This window comes from Anabrus simplex, chromosome 9 (genome assembly GCF_040414725.1).
Source record: "Anabrus simplex isolate iqAnaSimp1 chromosome 9, ASM4041472v1, whole genome shotgun sequence".
In the NCBI taxonomy this organism is placed as follows: Eukaryota; Metazoa; Arthropoda; class Insecta; order Orthoptera; family Tettigoniidae; genus Anabrus; species Anabrus simplex.
The window spans coordinates 76,096,054-76,112,358 of NC_090273.1; the positions used below are offsets into that span (position 1 = coordinate 76,096,054).

Consider the following 16,305-nt stretch of genomic DNA (forward strand, 5'->3'; position numbering starts at 1 on the left):
GAACACAAAATAAGTGATCAAGACTAGAATCGAACACTGTACTCAATACAACATGTGTTTAGAACATGTTAGGGGGTACCCTTGTTCTAAGAAGATCAGAATGAAACATAACAAGACTAGAATCGAACACTGTAATCGATGTTGTTAACCTCAACATATGATCAGAACATTGTTTGATGTGTTCAGAGCAAAAGTACAATTTTGATGATTTGCTTAGTGTAAAATCAAAAACTATGGAAACACACTGTGCACATATCGCGTAGCTAACTCGCTCAGTAAGCAATATTGCAAAACTACAACTTCAATGATTTGCATAGTGTAAAAATAAAAAACACACTGTACCCATACTGCGCAGCTAACTCGCTCGGTAAACGATTTAGCCAAAGTATAACTTCAAATTATTTACCTTCTATCATTCGTCTTGTGTGAAAATCAGTCGAACAAGTTATCGCATAAACATGGCTGAAAAAAATCGTGATAGGGTATGGAACCTAGGGGTTACATCTTATCAGAAGGGCAAAAAGGATGAAAGGACTCTTCCTCCTCCTTACCGCACATTCCTTGTAGGGCTAATTGGCTAAAGGGCTAATGGGCTAAAGGGCTAATGGGCAAAAGGGCTAATGGGCTAAAGGGCTAATGGACTAATGGGCTAAAGGGCTAAAGGAACAACAACCTCATCGATCGCTATCAGCAAGAACGCTTGTACTTTGTTAAGTGTAGAAAATTAATCTTTATTGGTAAATGGTTTTATGTTCAGAACAAGGAATGGAACCTAGGGGTTACGTCTTACCTAATAAAATCCCTGAGGTGCGATGAGTTACGTTTTTCTAACTAGTGTTTGGAACACTGAACTTTTCAAGATGGCAAGAGTGAGGTTAGCAATGTTCTGTTGTTGGATTTTAAATTCTACGCTATAACATGCATAAGGTGGCAGCCTTGAGGTTTACCGCCGTAAAGATGACAAGAGTGAGGTTAGCAATGTTCTGTTGTTGGATTATAAATTCCCCGCTATAACGTGCATAAGGTGGCAGCCTTGAGGTTTACCGCTGTAAATATGGCAGCAGTGAGGTTAGCGACGCTCTATTGTCCTCCAAAGTGAGGTTAGGGTTCGTCAAGGAGACAGCTGTCAAAAAAGCACGTGGCTATGTTTACCAAACAAGAGCACGTGGTCGTGACGTCACGGTCACGTAGTATGCTGCTTCAGCATGCAAAGTTCAATGTCTACACCTATGTAGTTAACACTCTGCTATGTTCACAAGATTTTTACACATAACTATTCTTTATGTATAAGTTCGTGCACATAGTTTATGTTAAGATAGCAGCACACGTACAAGCGATGGTCACGTGCTCTAGTAGAAGATGCATGCATTATCAAAAGGTGATATGTACACGCTTTTAAACCTTGCTATTCTTACTGCTACTATGTTCGCAAGATTTTTAAACATCGCTATTCTTTGTGCTTTAAGTTCGTGCGCATAGGTCATGCTAATGTAGCAGTGCAAACACATGTGTACTTTGTACATTCATAGCGGAATGTGTTAATATAGTTGATGCATGCAAAATCGATAGGTGATGTGTACACGCTTTGAAACTTAACTATTCTTCGTGCTTTATGTTCGTGCACATAGGTTATACTAAGATAGCAGCACACTCTAGCGGGAGAAGTTTAGTACTCTAGTTGATGCATGTATAATCGATAGGCAATGCGTACACGCTTTTAAAACATTGCTATTCTTACTGCTGCTGCTATGTTCACAAGATTTTTATACATCGCTATTCTTTATGCTTTAAGTTCATGCGTATAAGTTGTACTAAGTTAGCAGTATAGTTATAAAGTTGACGCACGCTCCAGTGGAAAAAGTTTAATACGAAAGACGATGCATGCAAAATCGATAGGTGATGTGTACACGCTATGAACTTGGCTATTCTTTGTGCTTTAAGTTCGCGCACATAGGTTATGTTAAGATTGCAGCATGCACAAGCAATGATCGCACGCTCTAGTAGAAGAAGTTTAGAACAAGAGTTAATGCGTGCAAAATTGCCAGGTGTTGTGTACACGCTATTCTTTCTGCTTTAAGTTCACGCACATAGGTAGCAGCACACAATTGTGAACGTTGTACACTCTAGCGGTAGAAGTTTAGTACGATAGTCGATGCATGCGAAATCGATAGGTGATGTGTACACGCTTTGAACTTGGCTATTCTTTGTGCTTTAACTTTATACACATACGTTAGCAATACACATATGCGATCGTTGTACACTCTAGCGGGAGAAGTTTAACTTTATACACATACGTTAGCAATACACATATGCGATCGTTATACGAGAGTCGATGCATGCAAAATCGATAGGTGATGTGTACACGCTTTGAACTTAGCTATTCTTTGTAGTTTAAGTTCATGCGTATAAGTTATGCCAAGATAACAGTACAATCTAGCGGAAGAAGTTTAGTATGAGAGTCGATGCATGCAAAATCGATAGGTAATGTGTGCACGCTGTGAAACATAGCTATTCCTTGTACTTTAAGTTCATACGTATAGGTTATGCTAAGATAGCAGCACAATCTAGTGGAAGAAGTTTAGTATGATATTCGATGCATGCAAAATCGATAGCTAATGTGTGCACGCTTGATAGTCGATTCATGTAAAATCAATAGGTAATGTGTGCACGCTTTCAAACATGGCTATTCTCTGTACCTTAATTTCATACGTACAGGTTATGCTAAGATAGCAGTACAATCTAGTGAAAAGTTTAGTATGATATTCGATTCTTGCAAAATCAATAGATAATGCGTACACGCTTTGAGACATGGCTATTCTTTGTACTTTAAGTTCATGCGTATAGGTTATACTAACATAGTAGTACAATCTAGCGGAAGAAGTTTGATACGAGAGTCGGTGTATGCAAAATCGATAGGTAATGTGTACACGCTTTGAAACATGGCTATTCTTTGTACTTTAAATTTATGGGTATAGGTTATGCTAAGATAGCAACACAATCTAGCGAAAGAAGTTTAGTACGATAGTCATTGCATGTAAAATCGATAGGTGATGTACACGCTTTAAAACATGGCTACTCATACTGCTGCTCTGATCCCAAGTTTTATAAACATAGCTAATCCTAATGCTGCTCTTAACGACGTAGAGCTAAGGATTGATTACGTGACCGTGACGTCACGACCAGGTGCTCTTGTTTGGTAAACATAGCCACGTGCTTTTTTGACAGCTGTCTCCTTGACGAACCCTAACCTCAGTCTGGAGGACAATACAGCGTCGCTAACCTCACTGCTGCCATATTTACAGCGGTAAACCTCAAGGCTGCCACCTTATGCACGTTATAGCGGGGAATTTAAAATCCAACAACAGAACATTGCTAACCTCACTCTTGTCATCTTTACGGCGGTAAACCTCAAGGCTGCCACCTTATGCATGTTATAGCGTAGAATTTAAAATCCAACAACAGAACATTGCTAACCTCACTCTTGCCATCTTGAAAAGTTCAGTGTTCCAAACACTAGTTAGAAAAACGTAACTCATCGCACCTCAGGGATTTTATTAGGTAAGACGTAACCCCTAGGTTCCATTCCTTGTTCTGAACATAAAACCATTTACCAATAAAGATTAATTTTCTACACTTAACAAAGTACAAGCGTTCTTGCTGATGGCGATCGATGAGGTTGTTGCTCCTTTAGCCCTTTAGCCCATTAGCCCATTAGCCCTTTAGCCCATTAGCCCTTTTGCCCATTAGCCCTTTAGCCCATTAGCCCTTTAGCCAATTAGCCCTACAAGGAATGTGCGGTAAGGAGGAGGAAGAGTCCTTTCATCCTTTTTGCCCTTCTGATAAGATGTAACCCCTAGGTTCCATACCCTATCACGATTTTTTTCAGCCATGTTTATGCGATAACTTGTTCGACTGATTTTCACACAAGACGAATGATAGAAGGTAAATAATTTGAAGTTATACTTTGGCTATATCGTTTACCGAGCGAGTTAGCTGCGCAGTATGGGTACAGTGTGTTTTTTATTTTTACACTATGCAAATCATTGAAGTTGTAGTTTTGCAATATTGCTTACTGAGCGAGTTAGCTACGCGATATGTGCACAGTGTGTTTCCATAGTTTTTGATTTTACACTAAGCAAATCATCAAAATTGTACTTTTGCTCTGAACACATCAAACAATGTTCTGATCATATGTTGAGGTTAACAACATCGATTACAGTGTTCGATTCTAGTCTTGTTATGTTTCATTCTGATCTTCTTAGAACAAGGGTACCCCCTAACATGTTCTAAACACATGTTGTATTGAGTACAGTGTTCGATTCTAGTCTTGATCACTTATTTTGTGTTCTGAACACATCGATCAATGTTCTGATCACATGTTGTATCGAGTACAGTGTTCGATTCTAGTCATGATCACTTATTTTGTGTTCTGAACACATCAATCAATGTTCTGATCACATGTTGAAGTTAACAACATCGATTACAGTGTTCTATTCTAGTCTTGTTATGTTTCAATCTGATCTTCTTAGAACAAGGGTATCCCCTGACATATTCTGAACACATGATGTATTGAGTACAGTGTTCGATTCTAGTCTTGATCACTTATTTTGTTTTCTGAACGCATCAATCAATGTTCTGATCACATGTCGTATGGAGTACAGCGTTTGATTCTACTCTTCTTATGTTTCGAAAGTCTAAACATGCACAATAATGTTATCGCTGCACACGCTTGCCTTCGCGATGCAGGTTTAAACTTGTTCGATATAAAGCTATGCCTTAACATAAGAGGCGGAGGAGGAGGAGGAGGAGGAGGAGGAGGAGGAGGAGAATGATAAGGCCTTAACAGCCTATGTATAGTCGCCATTGTTTAAAGATGATAGCTGTCAAAAGAATTTTTCAAATTATCCGCCACCACATTTCAGCTAAAGAGGGCAGCAGGGTGCTCTGTTGATTAAGCACATAGAATTTCAAATTACCCTCCACCGCATGCATAACAGCAGCTGTTATCTTGCGCAGTAGCCTCTAAGCTAGCTTTCTTCATAAGAGTAGCCGCCATCTTGTGCGAGCACCCCTAGGCTGTCTCATAAGGAGCTATGTATAGTCACCATTTTGTGTCTGCCATCTTGCGTAAGCATCCCTAGGACGTCTCAAGCCATCTTGTGTCTCATAAGAGCAGCCACCATCTTGTAGAAATAGATAGCTGCCAATGCCAAAGGGCTTAAGTAGGAATCGAACCGTTGATCTCATCATTAGACTATGTTTTTTCTTGTTCCTGATACTACGAACCTACGTATTAGGCGGAAAAATTTTGTCCGTTTTGCTCTACGATGCATCGTTTTCGAGATATTTAACATTTTGCATTTAAGCCTCCAAATTTAATGAATCGAACCAGCACGGTACGTTATACTCTCTACCATAGCTAGACCTGATCATGATACGAAGACTCGCTTCAATACAAGCTAAAACAGAGCAAATGCCAAAGGGCCTAAGTAGGAACCGAACCGTTGATCCCGTCATTAGACTATAGTTTTCTTGTTCCTCATACTGCGAACCTAGGTATTAGGCAGAAAACTTTTGTCCGTTTTGCTCTACGGTGCACCGTTTTCGATATATTTAACATTTTGCATTTAAGCCCTAAATTTAATGAATCGAACTAGCACGACACGTTAGCCTCTAAGCTAGCATTCTTCATAAGAGTAGCAACCATCTTGCGCAAGCACCCTTAAAGCGTCTCATAAGGAGTTGTGTATAGCCGCCATCTTGTGTCCGCCATCTTGCGCAAGCATCCTTAGGGCGTCTCAAGCCATCTTGTGCAACGACCCTTAAGCCGTCCCATAAGAGCAGCCGCTATCTTGCGCAAGCATCCCTAGGGCATCTCATAAGGAGCCATGTATAACTGCCATCTTGCGCAAGCATCCCAAGGGTGTCTCATAAGAACCTGTGTATAGCAGCCATCTTAAGGAGTCATGTATAGCCGTCATCTTATGCAATTAGCGTCGAGAGAGGGCTGCTGTACAATTTTTCTTTTTAAATTATCCACCACCACATTTCAAAGGTATCTAGCTAAAGATGGCAGCACTGCGGATGACAGGTGACGAATTTACATCTACTACGATAAAGAGGGCAGCACGGTACTCTCTGGATTAAAGATGGCGGATGACAGCTGTCAAAAAAGCACGTGGCTATGTTTACCAAACAAGAGCACGTGGAATTTGCCGCCACCACATTTCTAACTAAAGAGGGCAGCACTATGCTCTGTTGATTAAAGATGGCGGATGGTAGCTGTCAAAAAAGCACGTGAGTTTGTTTCCAAACAAGAGCACGTGGAATTTTTCAATTTGCCGCCACCACATTTCAAAGGTATCTAGCTAAAGAGGGCAGCACGGTGCTCTCTTGATTAAAGATGGCGGATGATAGCTAATAGAACTTTTCAAATTGCCCGCTACTACGTGCTTAAGGTAGTAGCCACGAAGAGGGCAGCATGGTGTTCTGTGGATTAAAGATGGCGGATGACAGGTGATGAAATTGTCCGCATGATAGCAGCACGGTGCTCTGTTGATTAAAGATGGCGGATGACAGCTGTCAAAAAAGCACATGGCTTTGTTTCCAAACAAGAGCACGTGGAATTTGCCGCCACCACATTTCAAACTAAAGAGTGCAGCACTATGCTCTATAGATTAAAGATGGCGGATGGTAGCTGTCAAAAAAGCACGTGAGTTTGTTTCCAAACAAGAGCACGTGAAATTTTTCAATTTGCCGCCACCACTTAGAGAGCAGCACAGTGCTCTCTTGATAAAAGATGGCTGCTGTCATGTGGAATTGCCTGCCACCGCAGGTATCTAGCTAAAGAGCGCAGCACGGTGCACAAAGATGGCTGCTGTCAAAAAGCATTTTTCAAATTATCCGCCACCACATTTCAAAGGTATCTAGCTAAAGAGGGCAGCACTGTGCTCTATAGATTAAAGATGGCGGATGACAGCTGTCAAAAAACACGTGGCTTTGTTTACCTCGCGCTAGTTAGGTTAAGTTCGTAGCACTAAGGTTTAGACCCGTCAAGATGGCAGCACTGCCGATGACAGGTGACGAATTTTGCAGCTACTGCGATATAGAGGGCAGCACAGTGCTTTGTGGTTTAAAGATGGCGGATGACAGCTGTCCAAAAAGCACGTGGCTGTCAAAAAGCACGTGGCTTTGTTTACCTCACGCTAGTTAGGTTAAGTTGGCACTACTGAGGTTTAGGCCCGTCAAGATGGCAGTACTGAGGTTAGCGATGCGTTGTTGTCGATGACAGCTGTCAAAAAGCACGTGGCTTTGTTTACAAATCTGTCAAATAGCACGTGGTTGTCAAAAAGCACGTGGATTTGATTATCTCGCGCTAGTTAGGTTAAGTTGGCACTACTGAGGTTTAGGCCCGTCAAGATGGCAGTACTGAGGTTAGCGATGCGTTGCTGTCGATGACAGCTGTCAAAAAGCACGTGGCTTTGTTTACAAATCTGTCAAAAAGCACGTGGCTGTCAAAAAACACGTGGCTTTGTTTACCTCATGCTAGTGAGGTTAAGTTGGCACTACTGAGGTTTAGGCCCGTCAAGATGGCAGTACTGAGGTTAGCGATGCGTTGTTGTCTGTCAAAAAGCACGTGGCTGTCAAAAAACACGTGGCTTTGTTTACCTCATGCTAGTTAGGTTAAGTTGGCACTAGTGAGGTTTAGGCCCGTCAGGATGGCAGCAGTGAGGTTAGCGATGCGTTGTTGTCGATGACAGCTGTCAAAAAGCACGTGGCTTTGTTTACAAATTCAAATCTCCCGCCAAAATTCAAATTTCCCGCCAAAATTCAAATTTCCCGCCAGAATTCAAATTTCCCGCGCCGCGGGCGGAGGAGGAGGCCGCAGAACCATCCAATTATACTACTATTATCGTTTTAAAAGTAAGTACAACTACTAAATAACCGTGGAGTTCGTCTTAATTCGGTCGCAGTAATAAAATTAATTAGCGTATAAAGATTTTCATTTCATTGGGAAAGTACTCTTACTGGGCTATAATAATAATAATAATAATAATAATAATAATAATAATAATAATAATAATTATAATAATGATAATAATAATAATCGTATGGCCTCAGCTACCGTTTGCAGACATTTCAAGTTGACGCCATCTGGCTGTCTGCTCGTCAATTTTGACCTTCCGTTTTACTGTAGGCCCACTAGATGGCAGACCGAGTAAACCGAAACTCGCCTGGGCGTCAATGGCTGAGTTAATTTTGTCGGGTAAACACCAAATGTGTCTCCAGAGATCTTTTATATTCCGACATCATACGGCATGGAGTGTCGAATGGACTTTTTTCCGCCCTTCAAAAATCCGACTACCTCTGCCGGGTTTGAACCCGCTATCTTGGGATCCGGAGACCGACACTCTGCCACTGATCCTATGAGATAATACTTTACAAGTATTTTCAAGTGTGCCACGTTATAATGCACTTCACTTCAGCATTTACTGTGCCTATCAGGCATGGGAAGGTGGCACTCGCAACTATACAAGAGAGGATGGTGATACGCGATCTAGCATAACACGGCAAGAGTTTGGTACATGCCTTCAGAAGAAAACCGAACCAAGGGTAGCTGCGGAGTTATAGAACGTGAGGCTAGAAAAGCGAAGGAAATTACGATCTACTGGAATAAGTAACCCCCTTTCATAGGTGTGAAGTAAAGAGAGAATTATAAAGAAGAAAGGGGTGTTAGGACTAATCTCATTGACGCCAGAAACATTGTAAATTATTATATGGATCAATTTCATATGTGCTGTATAGCATACGATATCTCTCTGGTTGTCAGAAATAAAAGTTCATATAAAGTTGCCAATGCTGTAATCCCAGAACAAAATTACACTGCTTGATATCATATAGTAATTCTGATACGTTATTTAATTTCATTGGAAGTCATCAAGTTATAACTAACATTAAGTTGCGGTATCTATATATATTGAGGAAGAAATTAGGACCAATCAAGGAGGCGAACGAATACAAAAGGCGACCCAACTAAGAGCTCTACATATACTGTGAAAAATTGCAGACGCCTAACATCTTATGAACACGTCTACAGGATGTATCATGCCATGTTGTTCAACCAGTTTCTCTCTCATTTACTGTAAAAGTGAAAGATTAAGTCACTATGATTGATTTAAGTAATCATCTTCAGGAATTGGGAGGAACGGAAAGAGACTTTAAAAACGAGAAATAATAATAATAATAATAATAATAATAATAATAATAATAATAATAATAATAATAATAATAATAATAATACCCGTGTGGGGATTTACCGGTTACCTCCATCGGGCGCGTCCCATTGGAATTGGGGAAGCTCGCTGGCTCTGCCGCCAGCAGAGTCAGAGGGTAGTAGGGAAATAAAATACCACCGTGAAAAAAAAAACTGGTCCCTTGCCAGGGTTACAGCGAAGACTGGTAAATGACCAGAAGCCAGAAAACATCTTGAGGCAACCTCTAGGGCTAACAACCCTAGTTGTAAAAGGATGGGTACCCGTCCAAAGCAAAGTCAAGTCAAAAAGCATGATGGCACAACATTTTAAGAAACATACCCCAGGGGGTAAATCTTCGGATAAATCCCTCGTCGTGAACGCCACGGCGCACGAGTCTCGTTCGGATTCTGGGGGAGACTCAACATCATGCAAGAGACGAGTCGGAGCGTCTCGGTGTACCCCGAAGAGTCAAAAACTCAGGCCAAAATCTAAAACCTTTCTAGCAACTTTCAACATAAATTCACTTACACAAACTGGCAAGCTGAAAACCCTCACCAAAGCTCTTCACGAAAATCAGATATCAATAATGGCCCTACAGGAACCAAGGTACCCAGATGAAGAGATTTTTGAATCCGAAGGCTACCGATTTTTCAAGAGCAAAGCGCAAAGAGGAATCCTCAATGGAGCTGTGATGCTTGGAACCGCGTTTGCTGTTAGAACCAAGATCCTTAAATCGGTTGCAAATTTCGAACCTGTGAATGACAGATAGTCTATACACACAATTAAATGTGCGAACAAACCTATGCTCTAGTTAACGCACATGCTCCTACAAACGATAAGAACAAGTCTGATCCAGACGAAGTTGATAATTTCTGGGACCTACTGGATGAAAAAATTAAACAAAATCCCCAAACACCATGTCAAGCTTTTTTTGGGCGACTTCAATGCCCAACTAGGTCGTGAATAGAAGTACAAGAAAGTTATAGGAAATTACCCTGCTCACAAAAGAACCAATCCCAACGGCAAAAGACTGGTGTCCATTTGCGAAAATCACAACCTGCAGGTCATGTCGACCCACTTTCGCCATCTACCCAGAAAGCAAATGACTTGGCGTTCTCCCGTCCAAGCTCTCGGAGAGTTCCAAATTGATCATGTTGCAATCTCCAGGAGAAACAGCCCTGAGATTATGAATGTCAAGGTAAAGAAAGGCATCAATGTGGCCTCAGATCATTATATGTCTCTTATCAAATTCAAACCAATTCCCGCAAACACAAGAAAGACAACCAAACAGATCACACGCTTCGACAATGATGAACTTCGGCAAAGGGTCGAGGAGTTCCAGGAGAAGGCTAGACCAAATGACTGTGACTTTAACAACGCCAAAAGTCTCCTTGTTGAGGCCGCTAAAGACGTTGCAGAAATCAAGAGAAGCAAAAAGCATACCTGGTGGAATGGTACCTACGAATCAGTCCTCCAAGAAAGACTCAATGCGTGGAAACAGTACTACTCTACGAAATCAGAAAATGATTGGGAAACCTACAAAACCCAACGTGCCCAAGCAGCTAGGGTGTTCAGAACTGAGAAACTTAAATACGAAATATCTCTCATTGAAAAGATAGAACAAAACTTTAGGAAGAATGAAAGCAGAGAGTACTACAGGGCCTTCAAACGCAAACTCGCTGGCTATAAACCACCATCTCTATGCTTTGAGCGAAAGGACGGCACACTGGCGACGTCAAATGAAGAAAATTGCAGCATTCTGGCAGATTACTTCAAGAATTTACTTAATTGCTCTAAACCGCAAAGCGCCATTGAGACCAAGGAACCCTTACTCAGGTACCCAGATTCCAGACCACCTGACAGAGATGAAATCAAACGCCACATTGCCCGTCTCAAAAATAACAAAGCGCCGGGGGAAGACTCAGTAGTAGCAGAACTATGGAAATATGCCCCAGAGGAATCACTTGATATCTTGCAAAAGCAAATAGAAGAAATTTGGAACAAGGAGACCCCACCCGAAGATTGGAAAATAGCTTTGATCCATGCATTACACAAAAAAGGCAGCATGAAGAACATCAACAACTACAGAGGAATATCTTTGCTACCGGTGACTTACAAAATTCTATCACTTGCCATCCTGGAGCGTTTGGAAGCAAAGTCGAACATCAATAGGTGAATACCAAGGAGGGTTCAGAAAAGGTCGCTTAACAGCTGAACAGATCCAAAATCTCAAAACGATCATCAGATATTGTGCACTAAGGTCCAAGCAGTATGTGTCCGTCTTTGTGGACTTTAAGAAAGCGTACGACTCCATTGACCGGGAAGTCCTGCTAAACCTCTTAAATGAATTTGGAGTTGATTTGAAACTGCTGGCATTAATTAGAGCCACCCTGACCGATACAAAATCCAAGGTGAAGTTCCACGGATGTCTCTCGCATTCCTTTGACATCAAAACAGGAGTCCGACAAGGTGATGGGCTATCCCCGATACTCTTCAACTGTGTTCTTGAAAAGATCATCAGAACCTGGCGGGTGAGATTACAGGAAACCAACTACAGTCCATTGAGAATAGGAACGAAATCCAAGGGGATCGCAACAGACTGCTTTGCATTTGCCGATGATATTGCTGTTCTCTCAAACGACATAGAAACCGCTAGATCTCAAGTTGAAATTTTAAAGGAAATTGCTGAACAAACTGGTTTGCAGATATCATTTGAGAAAACAGAAGTAATGACTAACATCAAAGAGGCTCCACCAAAACTCCATACAAAATACGGGGACATCACCCGAGTAGACAAATTCAAATACCTGGGTGAGATCATCATGAAAAATGGACTGGACAAAGTAGCACTTCAGGAGCGAGTACGCAAACTGGAAATAGCCTACCAAACATCCCGCACAATCTACAACAAAAAATGTCTTTCCCAAAACACCAAGATACGTCACTATGAAACAGTTCTGAAGCCAGCAGTTCTATATGCAGCCGAAACCCTGTCTCTAAATGCCAATAAAGGACTCCTTGAACAACTGGAGAAAAGAGAACGCAAAATTGTGAGAGCAATCTTGGGATCAAAGTACAGAAATGGAATCCATCAAAAGAGATCCAACAAGGAAGTCTACAGCAAAATAGAGAAAATTACCGACACAGTCAGAAAAAGACGGGCACGATTTTACGGTCATCTGAAAAGAATGGACGAAAGAAAGTTAACTAAAGAAATATTTCTCTTTTTTGATTCAAACCCCAAAACCACAATTCCCTGGTTTAGAAATACCAAAGAAGACCTGCAAATGCTACATATCTCAGCTGAGGACGTCCTTAACATAGATCTCTTCCGCAAGAAAATATTGACGAACGGGCTAAACCGAGACGAGCAACCGAAGAGAAGACACGGTGCCCCTTGGACAGTGGAGCGTAAGCAGGCCCACTCACAAAGAATGAGGGAAATTTTGGCTCTAAAGAAGGCCAAGTTCAGTGTCAAATGCAACAAGACTTAACGTGGTCCTTGATGGCCTCAGCGAATTATATATATAATAATAATAATATAAAATGTGATCCACATAATAATATACAATTTTTCTGGCGTGAATAATAATAATTCGTATTATTATATTATCAATTTTTGCTAAGTTACAAATGGCTTCCAAGTGTGGGGGTAATAAATTTACTAGTATGAATGAAAAGTTATAACTGACGTCCAGCAGTGGGGCAAACATTTTGTTAAGTTACAGTTGAACTTAAACAATGTAAAAGAAAATGCTGTCGATCCAGATATTTCGATTGCTCAGCTGTATAAGACGTCTCTCGCCCTTTAAGAGATACATTCGTTACGGTGATCGCCAGCCTCCTCTGAGGAGACGGCACTGAATATCTAGTACCCATTTCAAGAGATGCCAGAGTTGAAATTATAACCTAAAAGTCGTTTATTGAAAGTGCTGATGGAACTTCTAAAGCTTTCAAGCACTCTTAAACTTCAATCAACAGTGCCAAGAATCGAAGTCTTAACCTTGAGTACGGAAGGCAAGTGCGTAATGTAACTGGTCTACTTAGAGGTGTTTCCGAGGATAGAGCGCCAAAGGTAAAGAAGGTCCTCTCCATCACTACCGACTCACCGAACTCTTAGTAAATGCGCCTTTGTATTCTAAACAGCAATCCACTTGTTCTCTCAGCAAGAAGCTGCATCAAGAGTTAACGATTAGCATTCAATTTGAGGAAATGCTGACAGGACGGAACGGAGCTAGATATAAACCACCCTTCTACCACCCTTCCATCAGCCAAGTGCAAACACCACAAGTGCCCTCTCCGCGGGAAAATGGAACCAAATTACATTTGAATGCAACCAATCGTAAAGTACGGCAAGGCAAAGCTTGCCATGATATCGAGTTAAAGTTGCGTCCCTTATTAGATAAGTCTGCAAATTGAATCACATTCATAGCTTAGAAAATTACATTGTGAACCTGCTGCGTAGAGCGATGCAATCAGAACGCGAGTCCCGGGCAGGATGTGGCTTTTATTTGATCTGGACATGTACGCGCCCTCGAACATTGCACACTTAATACGAGACACTCAAGGAGGAAATATTTCACCCACCGCGATCCAGCTGTCAGTAGGATGTATAGCGAATGTGGATACACGTCAGAGCAATATGTATTCAGTTCTTCCAGAATACATTTTCATTTCTTGGTTCAGTGTAGTTACAAGGTTTATGTAAAGTTGTAATATTACGCCTTCGTTGTTCATAGTAAGGTAGGGGGTCCATATTTCGTCCCCTTAGCCGATTTGTGTTTGTAGAAATTCAGAAATAGTATGGACAAGGCTAGAAATTTGTATATATAATAATGAATATATTCTCCACTTAAGGGCAAGTTGCAATGAAACTGTTAAAATGTAAGGTCGTCAATATTTGACATACGCATGAACACTGCAAAAACTAAACTACCAAAAATGTGTTCGCAATTTCGTCCCCAACCAAATTTATGAAAAGTACAATTAATTTAAATATATATTTTCCTTTCTAACCTTACCAAATACTTTATTGAATTACTTGAAGGTCGTTTATGAAAAATAATTTCTTGGTATTCTTTCAGTGTTGCTCGTGGGATGTTAAACACTTTACTTGCAAGTTTGAAACCCCTTATCTTGTCTCTCACTGTCTTAATAGCTGTTTTCATACCCTCCTTATCCCACTGGTTGCGTATTCCCATCTGAAAATAATAATAAAATTCATGCATAAAAAGTAAAATGAAGGGGGACGAAATTACGAACATTCCCTGATTTCTTATAATAGCCGCTACAGTAACCCACGCCAACCACCTCACTGTAGCTATTACACGACTGAAATGCAATCCATTATTTCAAACACGTATCAGTGCTCTCTCTAGGAATAACAGACTCTTAATTTGAATGCTGCACTAACTGCTCAGCATGAAAAACGAATCCTCCTTGTACACGGAAATTAAAAGTGGTGCACACAACCAACTCTCACAACTTTGGCCCTCCATATCCCCCTATTTTAATCCAATCGTGCATTTATGGGATGCTGTGGATGCTGGTGTACGCTCCACGGACCCCGCACCAACTACACAAGACCAATCGTGGGTAGCAGTGAAAGATGAGTGGGTCCGTATCCCTCCAGAACAATTCCAACAACTTGTAGAGTCAATGCCTCACCGTACTGATACCGTTTTGAGGGTTCGCGAGGAGCAACTCGTTATTTACATCACATTCAGTGTCTTCCCATGACTTTTCGCCACACAGTGTATAATGCCAGTCAAATACCGACAAATGAAACATTCTAGGAATAATTTCTCCAAATCACATATAGTACCATTTTCCGAACCACTATACGTACACCATTCATATGAGCTAGGGATATCAATTACTGACCACTGAAAAATTCTGGGAATAATTTCCTTTTCTAACATGAAGGGAACTTACAATTGGACAACCATTTTGAATATTGTAAGATTTCAATTGCAAGGAAACTTGTCAAGAATATTGAATTTCATACCAAAAATTTGGCACAGTAGTTCATCTGCCCTGACTACATTATGCTATCAAAAGACGTATCAATCCAACTGATGAGCCCAACGCTGGCAATTATACGATTGGAAATGCCCAAAGAGCTTAAATATTTTTAAGATTTGCAATCGATGAAATTAACTTATGGTTTCCTTCTGGGAACTTAATTTTGATATAAAGGCAAAAGGGAGGCATTTACACAACTGCAGGCACATGCTTCCCCTAGTGCATCGTCACTGCATTGTCCTACATTAGGAGGCTTGTAGTGGTGGTGCACTAGCTGCCAGCGTCTTCAAAAGGTGTAGTAATCCAACTGATGAGCCCAATGTCACATTGGGGCGAAACGCTAGTAATTTCAAGATTGTAAAGGCCTAAAAAGCTTACATGTTTTTACATTATGGTAGGCCCACATTGTCAAAACTCATCCTGCACAGCACTTGATATACAAGCTGATAGAACTGGCAGATGGATCATTCTTATTGTCCAGATATCGATATAGTTCGAAAATATCTATTAAATTTCCAGAATATCATTGGGGCCTGAAGTTTGGATCTTTCGGGAGTAAACATTCTGCCTTGCTAACGAAATATATCCGGATTGTTCAGCTACCACTAGAAGATCCATTTGACAGTGCCTAGATGAAATTATTTGCATTAGGTCCACATTGACTACTTCTGAATAGGCAAGTTTTCTTTGAGAAAGAAGTAGCTACAATCGACCGAATTACAAGGAATAAAATGGCGCCTGCACAAGATTAGGAATTTACGCCAAAATACAGATGAAACATGTAACGAGGGACTGAACAAACTTATGGAAGAGCTACCGAGATAGTTCACCTTCAAGTGAATGGTGTATAAGAGTACACAGAGCCGAAAATATTAAATGGAAAATTTAAGAGTGTGGATGATGCCCGCCAATAAAGATGTCAACTGGACACTCAGAAGCATCCAATAACTGTTAGTGGCAATGAGACAGTGATATGGAGTGATATGGCCAGTACATGCAGTCAGTAGGGTCAGTGATGTTAGGATAG

The 16,305-nt window shown here is 40.9% G+C and overlaps 1 protein-coding gene across 1 annotated transcript in view; it reads right to left on the reverse strand.

Moving 5' to 3' along the window:
* Window positions 1–16,305, reverse strand: part of VGlut (Vesicular glutamate transporter) — a 511,784-nt gene that overhangs the window by 329,641 nt on the left and 165,838 nt on the right. The gene's annotated exons all lie outside the window — the stretch shown is intronic.